Raw genomic sequence first — 14,342 nt, 5'->3', positions numbered from 1 at the left:
AAAGCAGTATTGCCCTTAAGAGCTGAGCCATTTCTGCAGCCAAAGATCCAAGCATTAAATCTCTGTAAATTTAAAACAACAGGTGTACTTTTTCAAACATTTAAAAGTTGATCCTTTTATCAATATCAAAACATTTAAATAAGTATGTGGATTATCTTTATGAGAAAAATAAATTCACATGATACACTTGTAATCTTTAAAAATTATGTTGAAAAGAGTAGTTTTCCTAAAACAAAACCTTTTCTGTTTGTTACCATTCTTTATATATAATTTTTTTGAGACTAGGTCTCGCTGTGTAGTCCTACCTGGTCTTGAAGCCACAGATTTATATGCCTCTGCCTCCCAAGGGTTAGGATTAAATAAAAAACCACCATGCCTGAGCCAGGCAATGGTGGCGCACGCCTTTAATCCCAGCACTTGGGAGGCAGAGGCAGGCGGAACTCTGTGAGTTCGAGGCCAGCCTGGTCTACAAGAGCTAGTTCCAGGACAGGAACCAAAAAGCTATGGAGAAACCTGTCTCGAAAAATAAAAAAATAAAAAAAATAAAAGAAAAAAACACCATGCCTGTTTACGTTTATAATCTCTATTTACATTTATATAAAATAGAATGGGTTAATAAGAAAAAGTTGCCTTGTAGCCATCAAGTAAATATCATGCTTCTTTTTAACATTTGACTGGGACTTTGACTATAGATTTTATTTCGATTTCTGTTGAGCTTTATTTGTTTTATTATTGTTTGTGCATGCCTGCATGAGTGAATATGCTTGCCTTCTTTCTCTATGAGGCTAGAATAGGGTCAGATTTGTTGGCGTTACAGGCATGTGAGCCAACTGACCTTTGTGTTGGGAAATCAGGTTTGGGTTCTCTGCAAGAGCAGGACACGATCTTGACAGCTGCGCTGTCTCTGCAGGCACTGCAGGTGTCTGAAGCTGGTGAGCCACTGCCATTGGAAGATGGTCTTACTTTTCTAATAATGAAAACTTGGCAGCCAACACACACCCACTCAGTGCGCCCTCAGAAAAGAGCAGGAGTCATTGTAGAATTCCTGGTCATGGTTGTCATGGCTGTCTTCATGTTCACATGTAAGATGGTGTAAATAAAAAGTTTATGCTTTGAAATTGCCAGATAGTTGATGTGCTGGAATGTGAAGACACTTGACTCCAGCAGAGTCATGAGGGAAGGGAAAGCCATCTTCATCCACCCATCACCTTCTGCTTTCTGGTGTTTCTATCAGTTGTTTACACGTTGTGACAATAGTACCACACGCACCTTGGGCCCAGCCATGAGCTGTCAGTAACTGTCCAGACATTATATAATCACCAGTATCACGTGTCTCCCCTTTCTACTTTGCAAGCATGCGCAGAAATACATGTAGTACATGTATCTTAGTCTGGATTAAATAGCTCTGGTTTTTTTTCTTCCTCTGAAGATAATGCGCAAGGACTGTTCAGTGTCATCCCTCCTTCTAGAGTGTTAAACAGATTGGTTAGGGCATAGTTAGGTAGTAGACATTTTGGTTTAGCTGAAATATCACTGGAAATACCGAGCACAGCTCATGAGTCTGGGAAAGAACTAAGTGAATTCCCCTTTCCTGCTGGAATCCTAGCTTGTGTGTGTGTTGTGAAGTTAGCTTTTTCTTTTTTTGTTTTTCTTCTTTTATTTATTGATTTTTATTGAGCTCTACATTTTTCTCTGCTCCCCTCCCTCTCCCCTCCTCCCTTCCCCCTCCCCCAAGGTCCCTATGCTCCCAATTTACTCAGGAGATTGTTCTCTTTTTCTACTTCCCATGTAGATTAGATCTATGTAAGTCTCTCTTAGTGTCCTCATTGTTGTCTGAGTTCACTGGGATTGTGGTTTGTAGGCTGTTTTTTTTTTTTTCTTTTTTTCTTTATGTTTAAAAACCACCAATGGCCAGGCAGTGGTGGCACACGCCTTTAATCCCAGCACTCGGGAGGCAGAGGCAGGTGGATCTCCGTGAGTTCGAGGCCAGCCTGGTCTACAAGAGCTAGTTCCAGGACAGGAATCAAAAAGCTATGGAGAAACCCTGTCTAGAAAATCCAAAAAATAAAATAAAATAAATAAAAACCACCAATGAGTGAGTACATGTTATAATTGTCTTTCTGTGTCTGGGTTACCTCACTCAAAATAATGTTTTCTAGCTCCATTTTCCTGCAGAATTAAAGATAATATTTTTTTCTGCTGTGTAGTACTCCGTTGTGTAAGTGTACTATATTTTCCTTATCCATTCTTCTGTCGAGGGGCACTTAGGTTGTTTTCACGTTCTGGCTATGACAAACAAAGCTGCTATGAACATGCCCTTGTGGCACGATTGAGCATCCTTTGGATATATACCCAAAAGTGGTATTGCTGGGTCTTGAGGAAGGTTGTTTCCTAATTTTCTGAGAAATCGCCACACTGACATCCAAAGGGGTTGTACTAGCTTGCATTCCCACCAGCAATGCAGAAGTGTTCCCTTTTCCCACAACCTCTCCAGCATTGATTGTCATCAGTGTTTTTGATCTTGGCTATTCTTACAGATATAAGATGATTTCTCTGATGACTAAGGATGTTGAACATTTCCTTAAGTATCTTTCAGCCATCTTATATTCCTCTGTTGAGAGTTCTCTGTTTAGGTCTGTACTCAACTTTTTTTATCGGATTATTTATTTTTTTGATGACCAATTTCTTGAGTTCTTTGTATATTTTAGAGATCAGACCTCTGTCTGATGTGGGGTTAGTGAAGATCTTTCCCCATTCTGTAGGCTGTCGTTTTGTCTTGTTGACCGTGTCCTTTGCTTTACAGAAGCTTTTCAGTTCCAGGAGGTCCCATTTAGTAATTGTTTTTCTCAGTGTCTGTGCTGCTGGGGTTCTATTTAGGAAGTGTTCTCCTGTGCCAATGCGTTCAAGTGTACTTCCCACTTTCTCTTCTATAAGGTTCAGTGTGGCTGGCTTTATGTTGTGGTCTTTGATCCATTTGGTCTTGAGTTTTGTGCATGGTGATAGATATGGGTCTATTTTCATTCTTCTACGTGTTGGTATCCAGTTATGCCAGCACCATTTGTTAAATATGCTTTCTTGTTTCCATTTGATATTTTTTGCTTCTTTGTCAAAAACCAGGTGTTCGAAGATGTGTGGATTGATATCCGGATCTGTTATTCAGTTCCATTGGTCCTCCTGTCTGTTCCTATGCCAATACCAGGCTGTTTTCAGCACTGTAGCTCTGTAATAGAGTTTGAAGTCAGAGATTGTGATGCCTCCAGAAGTTCTTTTATTGTACAGGATTGTTTTGGCTATCGTGGGTTTTTTGCTTTTCCATATGAAGTTGAGTACTGTTCTTTCGAGGTCTGTGAAGAATTTTGCTGGGATTTTGATGGGCATTACATTGAATCTGTAGATTGCTTTTCGTAAGATTGCCATTTTTACTATGTTAATTCTGCCTACCCAAGAGCATGAGAGGTCTTTCCACTTTCTGGTGTCTTCTTCAATTTCTTTCTTTAAAGATTTAAAGTTCTTGTTATACAAGTCATCCACTTGTTTGGTTAGAGTTACTCCGAGATATTTTATGCTATTTGTGACTATTGTGGCAGGTGTTGTTTCTCTGATTTCTTTCCTAGCCCTTTTATCATCTGTGTACAGGAAGGCTGCTGATTTTTTCGAGTTAATCTTGTATCCTGCTACATTGCTGAAAGTGTTTATGAGTTGTAGAAGTTCCTTGGTAGAATTTTTGGGATCACTTATGTAAACTATCATGTCATCAGCAAACAGTGAGAGTTTGACTTTTTTCCAATTTGTATCTCCTTGATCTTTTTTTGTTGTCTTATTGCTCTAGCTAGGACTTCAAGAACTATACTGAATAGATATGGAGAGAGTGGACAACCTTATCTTGTTCCTGATTTCAGGAATCGCTGGGAGTTTCTCTCCATTTAGTTTGATATTGACTGTTGGCTTGCTGTATATTGCCATTACTATGTTTAGGTATGTTCCTTGTATCCCTGCTCTCTCCAAGACCTTTATCATGAAGGGATGTTGTATTTTGTCAGAACCTTTTTTGGTATCTAATGAGATGATCGTGTGATTTTATTTTTCCGTTTGTTTATATGGTGGATTACCTTGACAGATTTTTGTATGTTGAACCATTCCTGCATCTCTGGGATGAAGCCTACTTGATCATGGTGGATGATGGTTCTGATGTGTTCTTGGATTCGATTTGCCAGTATTTTATTTAGTATTTTTACTTCAATGTTCATGAGTGAGATTGGTCTGTAATTCTCTTTCTTAGAAATGTCTTTCTGTGGTTTGGGTATCAGAGTAATTGTAGCCTCATAAAAAGAGTTTGGCAATGTTCCTTCTGTTTGTATTGTGTGGAATAATTTGAGGAATATTGGTATTAGTTCTTTGGAAGTCTTGTAGAATTCTGAGCTGAAACCATCTGGTCCTGAGCTTTTTTTGGTTGGGAGACTTTTGAGGACTGTTTCTATTTCTTCAGCAGTTATAGGTCTGTTTAATTTGCTTATCTGGTCTTGATTTAATTTTGGTAAGTGATATTTATCCAGAAAGTTGTCAGTTTCCTTTAAGTTTTCCAATTTTGTGGAGTACAGGTTTTCAAAATATGACCTGATGATTCTCTGTATTTCCTCCGTGTCTGTTGTTATGTCCCCCGTTTCATTTCTGACTTTCTTAATTTGGATATTCTCTCTCTGATTACTTTGGATAAAGGTTGGTCTATTTTGTTGATTTTCTCAAAGAACCAACTCTTTGTCTCATTGATTCCTTGTATTTTTTTCTTTGTTTCTGTTGTGTTGATTTCAGCTCTCAGTTTGATTATTTCCTGCCATCTAGTTCTCTTAGGTGAGTTGCTTCTTTTTGCTCTAAAGTTTTCCAATGTTCTGTTAATTCACTAGTGTGGGATTTTTCCAGCTTCTTTATGTAGGCATTTAGTGCTATGAACTTTCCTCTTAACACTGCTTTCATTGTGTCCCATAAATTTGGGTATGTTGTGTGGTCATTTTCATTGAATTTTAGGAAGTTTTTAATATTTCATTTTATTTTTTCCTTGACCCATTGCTGATTCAGGTGAGCATTGTTTAATTTACATGTGGTTGTGGGCTTTTTGGAATTAGTATAGTTGTTGACTTCTAGTTTTAAAGCATGGTGATCTGATAAGGTACATTGGGTTATTCCAATTTTTTTGCATTTGTTGAGGTTTGTTTTGTTACCAAGTATGTGGTCAGTTTTTGAGAAGGTTCCATGAGGTTCTGAGAAGAAGGTATTTTTTATTTTTATTTTATTTTATTTTATTTTACTGTTTGGATGGAATATTCTATAGATGTCTGTTAAGTTCATTTGAATCATAACATCTGTTAGTTCTCTTATTCTCTCTTCATTTTTTGTCTGACTGACCTGTCCAGTGCTGAGCGGGGAGTGTTGCAGTCTCCCACTATTAGTGAGTGGGGTTTAATGTATGATTCAAGCTTTAGAAGTGTATCTTTTACATAAGAGGGTTCCCTGTATTTGGGGCATAGATATTCAGTATTGAAATTTTCCCTTGATGCATTTTTCCTGTGGCTAATATGAAATGTCCTTCTTTGTCTTTTTTGACTGATTTTAGCTTGAAGTCTATTTTGATAGATATTAGGATAGGTACACCCGTTTGTTTCTTAGGTCTATTTGATTGGTATATTTTTTTTCAACTGTTTACTCTGAGATGAGTCTGTCTTTGAGGTTGAGATATGTTTCTTGTATGCAGAAAAAGGATGGATTCCGTTTTCGTATCCAGTCTGTTAGCCTGTGTCTTTTTATGGGTGAGTTGAGTTCATTTACATTAAGGAATATTAATGACCAGTGGTTGCTGTCTCCTGTTAATTTAGTTTTCCTTGTTGGTAATGTTAATTTGTGCGTTTTCCCCTTCTTTTGGATTTGCTGCTATGAGGTCGTCAATTGTCTGGGTTTTTTGTTTTTGCTTTTGTTTTTGTTTTTGTTTTTTTTTTTGGTGTAGCCAACTTCCTTGGGTTGGAGTTTTCCTTCTATTATTTTGTTTGTGGCTAGATATTGGTGAAATCTAGTTTTTGTCATGGAAAATCTTGTTTTGTCCTTCTATGGTGATTGAATGTTTTGTTGGGTATAGTAGTCTGGGCTGGTATCCGTGGTCTCTTAATGTCTGCATAATGCTTGACCATGACCTTCTGGCTTTCATTGTTTCTAGTGAGAAATCAGGTGTAATTCTGATAGGTCTACCTTTATATGTTACTTGGCCTTTTTACTTTGCAGCTCTTAATATTCTTTCTTTATTCTGTATGTTTAGTGTTTTGATTATTATGTGGCGAGAGGAGTTTTTTTTTGTTTTGTTTTGTTTTTATCTTCACTGGCATATCATTCTTTAGGTTGGGAAAGTTTTCTGCTATGATTTTGTTGAATATATTTTCTGTGCTTTTGAGTTGAACTTCTTCTATACCTATTATTCTTAGATTTGGCCTTTCATGGTGTCCCACATTTCCTCAATATTTTGGGTTAAGCTTTTGTTAGATTTAATGTTTTCTTTAACTGATGAGTCTATTTCCTCGATTGTATCTTCAGCACTTGATATTCTCTCTTCCGTCTCTTGTATTCTGCTGTTCAGGCTTGAGTTTGTGGTTCTTGATAATTTTCTCATGATTTCTGTTTCTATAATTTTCTCAGTTTGTGTTTTCTTTATTGTCTCTATTTCTGTTTTCAAGTCTTGAATAGTTTCTTTCATTTGTTTGATTTCTTTTTCTTGGTTTTCTTTAAGGGATTTGTTGATGTCTTCCTTTTTTTTTTTTTTTTTTTTTTTTTTTTTTTTTTTTTTTGTCTTTTCCTCCATCTCTTTAAGGGAAGTTCTCATTTCCTTCTTAAGAGTTTCAAACATTCTCTTGAAGTTATTGTTTAGGTCATTTTCTTCTGCTTCATCTATATTTGGTTGTTCAGGTCTTGCTGTTGTAGGGTCTTTAGGTTTTATTAGTGTTGTGTTGCTCTTTGTGGTGTTGCGTGTGTTCTTACCTCTCCTGTTCCTGGAGATAGCTCAGTGTTCCTGTGCTTTGCTCTGCTCCCTTGGAGTTTGCTGTCTCAGACCTGCTTTGGCCTAGGTTACTGGCTTTGATCTGTTTCTGTAAATCCTGGTCTGGATCCCCTCCTGCAGAAGTCCCTGGCTTGGAGTTGGTCCTGGAAAGGTTTCTGGCTCCGATCTATTACCTCAGAGTTCCCAGGCTCAGGTGTGCCCAGAAATGCATTGAACCTGCCTCAGGCTTACTCCCTCACAGGTCGCAGACTCACACTTGGACCCACAGAGTTTCCATGTTTCTGCCTATTCCCTTTGATGTCCCAGACCAATATCCAGACCCACAGAGGTCCTGGCTCAGGCCTACTCCCTCTGAGGTCCCAGACTCATGACCTGGCCCAGCAGAGATCTCTGGTTCCCGCCTACTCCTTCAGAGGTCCCAGATTTACGCCCAGACTGTCAGAGGTTCTGGCTACAGCCTAGTACCTGGGAGGTCCTAAACTCTCGCCCAGCCCACAGGGGTCCTGGCTTAGGTTTACTTCTTTCAAGGTTCCAGATTCATGTCTATACCCTCAGCAGACTCTGGCTCTGGCTCACTCACTCAGCGGTTACTCTCCTGTATCTTTTCTGGTGGAGATTGCTTACTCTGGATCAGGTTGCTGGCTCAGTCTTGGTCCGCCAGTGTCCCAGGACTGGATTGGCTCCCGGGATTGGATTGGCTCCTGGCTTCTGGTCCCATGGAGCTTGCTTCCTCAGGCCCACTCTGTCCTAGGTAGCTGGTTCAGTCCCACGCCTGTGGAATTTGTCGAAGTTAGCATTTTCATGTGTTTCATAGTCCTCATCAGGAAATGGAAGGAGCTTATGTTAGACAGATTATTGAGTTCCTTACCCCGTGCTTCAGGGTCATTTTCAGGCAAGGGAGGACATGTATTTGAAGGCGGTCCCAGTAAGGGCTCTTCGTAAACTGTCACCAGCTTAGTGGTCAGTGGCCTTGGTTTTCCTTGACCTCTGCTGTTCTCTCTTTAGTTGTAATAATATCCGTTGTTATACCCTGTCCATCAATCATGTGGCTCTGCTTTCAGGAGAGCAAATGATATAGGGGGTGAGAGGTGGTAGGAGAAAATGCAGGCATGTCCTGGGGATCAACCTACCTGGCACACTGCACTTTTAAGTAACAAGAGTGACCCACCATGCTCCTGAATATCCCCAGAAGTCAGAACATTGAGTTATAAAGTAGCGCGGGCAATCAGTAGCCAGCCTGCTGATGTGTCTACAATCTCCACATCTCCTTTTCCTCTCCCTCCTCTCCTCCCACCCAGTCGTCCTCCCCACTCAGTCTCTGTTCCCACTTGCCAATCCATTCCTCTGTTTCTGTTTAGGAAAGGCAGGTCTCCCATGAGTGTTAACAAAACATGGCATATCAAGTTGCAGTAAGACCAAGCACCTCCACATGCATGAAGGCCGGGCAAGGCTACCTAGTATGAGGAGTTGGATCCCCAAAACCTGTAAAATAGTTGGAGATAGCGCCTGTTCCTGCTTTTAGGAGTCCCAGAAGAGGACCAAGCTACACAACTGTAATATATATGCAGAATGCCTAGGTCAGTCGCATGCAGGCTCCCTGGTAGTTGGTTCATTCTTGTGAGCCTCTATGAGTCTAGGTTAGATGATTTTGTGAGTTTTCTTGTGATGTCCTTGACTCCTCTGGTTTCTACAATTCTCTCTCTCCCTCTTCTTCCAGGTTCCCCAAACTCCACCTAATGCTTGTCTCTGGGTCTGCATCTGTTTCCATCAGTTGCTGGATGATGCCTCTCTGAAAGTTGGCTTAGGCACCATTCTGGTCACAGGAAATGACTAGTCCAGTTTAAGTATCCACTATTACGAGGTGTCTCAGCTGGGATCATCCTTATAGATTCCTGGGAGGTTCCCTTGCACCAGGTTTTTATCTGACTCTGAAATGATCCCCCTTTCCATTAGTCTCTTTCAGTACTCTTCCCCCACTGTCCCTGCCTAACTTGGTATGTGCTCACTTTTCAACCCAAGGCGATGTGCTAAGCCATTCTTGTGGATAGACTTCCACTATGTGTGTCACTGTGTGGACTATTAAAATGTTACTACGGGGAGAATGTACCTTGGTATGGAAAAAATGCAAGACTAACATCTGCTGTTTACTGAACTTGAGGCCAACCTGAACTACTTGAGACAGTGTCCTCTCCAAACAAAAGCAGCTGTGTGTGGTAGTGCACAGTGTAATTGCAGGACTCAGGACAGAGGCAGAAGGAGGGAAGCAAATTTAAACTAGTGTTTGTATAGTGTTCTAGATGAGTCAGGTCTACATAGAGAAACCTTGTCCCTCAGCAGAACAGCAATAGATGTCTTAACCCATGAAAATAGAATGCCTACAAGTGGTTCAGGTGCTTGCTTCTGAACCTGTTGACTTGAGTTCAATCCCCAGGGTCCACATGATGGAAAAAATGACTCTCACATGTTGTTCTCTGACTTCTGCATGTGTGCAACACTTAAGTCAGCATGCATGGAAAACAGGGTGCTGTGGCTGTAGATCACTGTTAGAACATCTGACCAAATCCATGAAAACTCTGGGCCCCATCCTAGCACCTCAGAAAAACATCTTACTTGGCACAGAATTTCTCTCTGCTGTCTGATCTCCTGAACCTTCTTGTGCAGCCTGTGCTAGTTTGGATGCTAGGATTACAGGCATGTGCTACATAGTCAGCTTCATATATTGTTTAAAAGTCTCCTGAAGAGTTGGGATAAAGACATCCTAAACATACAGAAGTACTAAGAGCAGAATGCATTTACACTCCTCTAGCCCTAGGCATTAAATCCAGCAGGACATAGGCTCTGGCAGCTCCTTTTGTTCTCTCCACTTCAGAGGTCACTCATCCAGGTTTCTGTTTAGTCCCTTTAAGGTGAATGAATCATCAGTGTCTGGATAGTATTATGTTCACATGGCACAACTAGATTCATCTGAGAAGGAAGTGTCAATGAAGACAGTGCATCCATAGGATCTAGCTTTAGGCAAGCCTGTATGGACATTTTCTTAGTGATTGATGCGGGAAGTGCTCAGTCCATTGTAGATGGTGCCATCATTAGGCCGGTGGATCTGGGTTCTATAAGAAAGCAGGTGAGCAAGCCAGGGGGAGCAAACCAGTAAGAAGCACCTTGCATGACCTCTGCATCAGCTCCTGCTTCCAGGTTCCTGATGTGCTTGAGTTCCTGTCAAGCCTTCCTTCCTGACCAAGGGGAGCAGGAGCTCTTGTGTGGAAACGTGCTCTTTGTTGACCTCGCCATGCAGTGAGCACACCTCAGCTGCTTTTGCTGTTACAATGGAAGGCAGATTTGCTAACTAGCGAGCCCTAGTTTCTCCAGAATCTCACAGTTCTGAACTTGCCACTTAACATGCAGGTGTAAGATCCCTCTGGAGTTAATTTTGTACAGATCTTAAAATCTGTTAGTAATACATTTGCATATAAATGCCACCATGTTCTAGTCACATGTTAGGTTGCCCATACTTACTGGGTTTTCTAGTCTGGTTGGTCAACACCAAGTATGTTTTAATTGTGTTCTTATGTCTATTTGTTCTAATGTTCTGTTGATCCCTTTATTCTTCCCCAGATGGGGAAGTTTATGGTAGTTGTGTGTGAAGTTTTGAAGTTGGATGATGTCACTGGTGTCGTAAATATTCAGTCTTATGTTGATCATTATTTCATTTAGGATGACCTTTTGCCATCAGTTTTCTGTTGTTGATGGCATAAATTATTAGAGTTTTTATTGGACTCAAATTCTGAATTTTCATAGTATACTATTGACATAATAGCCAAGATAGCAGCAAACTACAAGGTTGCTTTCTTTTTAAGGTTGGTTCAGCTCACTGCTAAGATTAGCCCATCTCCATCAGACACAAGTCCCAGTGGGACCCACAGTTCTCAAAGCTTAAATGTGCACTGTTACACCAGTTCCTTAAAAAGGCATTTTAATTAGGTTATCATGAATATAGGTGGAGATGGTACCTATGGCCTAGGCATGTAGGCTCCACACAGCAAAGAAATAGAGGAAAGAATTCTGTGGCCTCAAGCAGAGAAAGTTGAGTCCATCCATGTGTCTTATCAACAGATTATAACTGGAAGCCAAGTGTTATCGTCCAGGTGGTTCGTTTCTCTTCAGTACCCAGACACAAAATGTTTGGCTGCATTTTATCCCAGTAGAGAGTGGTCTGGGCTGTGCTCAGAGAGATCTGTGACTCTCCGTGTTGGCTGGAATTTGACTTTGGAATCCAACTTGCTATAACAGCGAAACCGAATGTAAAACCTTAGTAGCCTTTTGAGGCACTTCTACTCAGTTAGAAATACACTGTCCAGATGACATCATCTACAAAAGTCACATTGAAGACACCAAGGAATTGCTTTCATTGCTTCTACCTGACTTAGTCTAAGGTTTCCCAGGTTCTCTGAGAGAACTGGGTAAGGAATGAAACAAAGGAGAATGCTATGCACTCAGAGAAAAGAGGGATTTACATTTTACTTTGGATGTCTTGTACATTTAATCTCTTCTTAGGTGAGCTAGGGAAGGTTATTTTGATGAAGTCTGCAACCCAGCAAGAAGTACTGATTCCCCCTATGTGGGGTGAATAGTTTCTTCCTTTTTTCCTCTTTCTTTCTTTCTTTCTTTCTTTCTTTCTTTCTTCCTTTCTTTCTTCCTTTCTGCTTCTCATTTGTTCTCCGTTTTCCCACAATTTCTTTCACTCTTTTCCTTTAGAGCTCTTTCTACTTTATTTTTATTTATTTTATTTACTTTCTAAATAAAATAAAATTTCTAAATAAAATAATAATAAAATAAATAATTTTTAAATTTTATTTACTTTCTACTATATTTCTTCCATTGTTTATATTTGCTCAAGACCATCAAGCTCCTATCTTTGAATGCTAGGTTCCCAATTAGTGGAACTAATTGTGTAAAATTAGGAGGTATGCCCAAGTGGGAATAGGTGTGTCTTGTTTGTTAAAGTGTCACTGTAGATGGGCTTTGAGATTTAAAAAACCCAAGCTGAGACACCTGTTTCTTTCTCTTTGCCTGTCTGTGTATCAGGTTGTTAGTCTCAGCCCCATACATGCCTACCTTGATGCTACCATTCATGATGACAGTGAAGTAATCCTCTGTATTCAAGCCACAAATTAAAAGCCTTGCATTATAACAGTCACCTTGGTCATAAGGTTTCTTCACAGCCATAGGGTAGTAATTAAGATAGATGCTTGTGTAATATTTTGCATATTTTCTGTATGCAAATACAGAAATCCCGTGTCCTGTGAAAATGTCTTGACAAAACACTTAGTCTGTGGCTTGGTTATTACTGATGACTCATGCCGATCCATGGAGGAAAAGAGCAACAATAGGGGCAGATATTAATGAAACCTGTGTGGTTTGGCAAGAAAAACAGCGCTAGGTAGTTTCAGAGGGCAGTCATGAGCTGAAACAGAGACAGTCATTATCAGGGGGATTAGAATCATTAAAGAGAGGGCACCTACCTGCTCCTCTTTCCTAGTCCCGGCAAGCTGTGCTCCAGTGGGGCGGAGCCAATACAAATCTAGAACCCCGTGTAGATGTATCATTGATGTGTCACATTTTCTTGAAAGAAGAAAGATGCACAATTTAAAGGTCATGGGTTCTTCCTCTGTGCTTCAGTTCAGCACTGTTGCAGGCACCTGTTTGGCAGAGCACAGCAACAGGGAGGAGACTGTGATAGGTCACTGTTTGAAGGTGTGGAAATGAAGACCTGGTTGTACTTTGAGTCTACTAGATGTTGAGATACCCAAGCTTTGAGACACCTGCCATCAATAGCTGCACGTAGGGAGTGGAAGCCTCCAAAGAGAGAGATGTGTGAAAAGTTCAAAGGCAAAGAGCCACCTCAGCCCTTTGAAACTGAAGCCCCAAGTGCCTGACACAGAGCTGCAGGACTTGGTATTTGCCCAGCAGGGTTCAGGCTTGCCTTGGTGCAATCTTTCTTACTGCTTTGAAAAGGAAATATGTAAAGCCGGGCGTGGTGGCGCACGCCTTTAATCCCAGCACCTGGGAGGCAGAGGCAGGCGGATCTCTGTGAGTTCGAGACCAGCCTGGTCTACAAGAGCTAGTTCCAGGACAGGCTCCAAAACCACAGAGAAACCCTGTCTCGAAAAACCAAAAAAAAAAAAAAAAAAAGGAAATATGTATTCTGTACCTTTGTGTGTTGTGTAGATGTAATTTAATTTTTTTATTTCACAAGATATCACTGTTCAGAGACTGCCTTCAGTGTGAGAAGAAACTTTGTACATTCTAAAGTTGTTGGGACTGCACAGAACATGGAGATCTTATGGTTAGAGTAATTGCGTTTTGCATCATGGGTTGAGTGTGAGCCTATCATGACCCGTGTCAAAATGTGGTGGGTTGAATGAAACATTTTCCAAGTACAAAGATGTATTTGAGACTCTGTCTCAGGTTTGTGGTTTTCTTCGGGTACATGGGGTACTACTAGTATGAGGGGCCTTTCTGGACCACGTTAGCCTGTGGGGATGGGCTTTGAGTGCTTATTCCCTGACCACACTTGCCTTTTTCTGTGGTTGAAACCGAGCAGCCCCCTTCATTTTCATGCAGCCACACCATTCGTACCATAACAGACTCCATCCCTAAACAGCATAAGGTAAAACAGAAACAATTGCTTTTCTTTGCTAAGCCATTTTTTTTTCTGCCCTGATATTCTTCATATCTTTTTGCCTGGAAGAATTAGGTTTTTGTACACGTGAAGCGTATACTCTTGTGCTGAGATATGCCCACTTTTTTACTTTTTAAACTTTGGCAGAAAGTATCATTTCTTCCACCAGGATGGCATACATTTATGAAATTAATACTGATCTTCTGAGTCATCACATTGTAAATATGTAACTTTCTACATATCTCTATGCGTGTTTTAATATATTTTTTTAATTTTCGAAATGTGCATGAGAATGTTTTGCCTATCCCCATGCATGTGTACCATGTACGTGCCTGGTGTTCACTGAAGTCAGAAGAGAGCACTGGATTCTCTTGAACTAGTATTACAAATTGTTGGGAGCTCCAAGTGAGTGTTGGGCATTGATGCAGCTTCTCTGGAAAAGCAACAGATGATTTTAACTCTTGACCTGTCTTTATATACTCTATTGGGCTTTTGTTTGTTTTATTTTTTAGCATAAGCCTTTGGTCATTAATGGTTTTGATAATGCTCTTAACCACTGAGCCATCTCTCCAGCCCCTCTCCTTCCTTTTTTGATGTCAGTAATTTCGATAAAGTTTTGCTGATGTTTGT

General features: G+C 40.4%; 1 protein-coding gene across 3 annotated transcripts in view; it reads left to right on the top strand.

The window, feature by feature from the left end:
* The window catches only part of LOC130875422 (zinc finger protein 431-like), a 58,011-nt gene that overhangs the window by 1,019 nt on the left and 42,650 nt on the right, over positions 1-14,342 (top strand). The gene's annotated exons all lie outside the window — the stretch shown is intronic.

This window comes from Chionomys nivalis, chromosome 6 (genome assembly GCF_950005125.1).
Source record: "Chionomys nivalis chromosome 6, mChiNiv1.1, whole genome shotgun sequence".
In the NCBI taxonomy this organism is placed as follows: domain Eukaryota; kingdom Metazoa; phylum Chordata; class Mammalia; order Rodentia; family Cricetidae; genus Chionomys; species Chionomys nivalis.
The sequence above is the reverse complement of the archived record's forward strand: the minus strand, read 5'-3'. Positions and strand labels throughout refer to the sequence as shown.